The sequence below is a fragment of the Archocentrus centrarchus genome, chromosome 16 (genome assembly GCF_007364275.1).
Source record: "Archocentrus centrarchus isolate MPI-CPG fArcCen1 chromosome 16, fArcCen1, whole genome shotgun sequence".
In the NCBI taxonomy this organism is placed as follows: Eukaryota; Metazoa; Chordata; class Actinopteri; order Cichliformes; family Cichlidae; genus Archocentrus; species Archocentrus centrarchus.
The window spans coordinates 19,700,016-19,700,413 of record NC_044361.1 but is presented as its reverse complement, the minus strand read 5'-3'; positions in this window follow the sequence as shown (position 1 = coordinate 19,700,413).

The following is a 398-nucleotide window of genomic DNA, read 5'->3' as shown; positions in this document are numbered from 1 at the left end:
ATGGAGTAAAGTCAACAAGAAAAGCTGCCTGTGTCGTGTTTGTATTCGTTTGCTTCAGAGGAAAACTAGCAAAACTATCCTTTTGTGTTCACCAATTTTACAACTGGATGGCCATTTTCATGCTATTGACAAAGGAAAAATAGAAGTTTTTATCCTCCCGTGCAAAATAAAGCAGGAGGATATTGACATCTGGGCATTTGTGAAGTTTTATCTTTCTGGTTTATAGACTCCAATACCATGAGTAGTTGAGGCATGAAATTTGGCATATGTTCTTTACTCTTCAAAGATGCACAACATGATATTCATATTCCGGGATGTTTACTGCCCTTTATATGCTTTGGCTCTATGTATCAGAAGTGGGGAGTAAGCAACATGGAGGATTTTAGGCTGCTAATGCA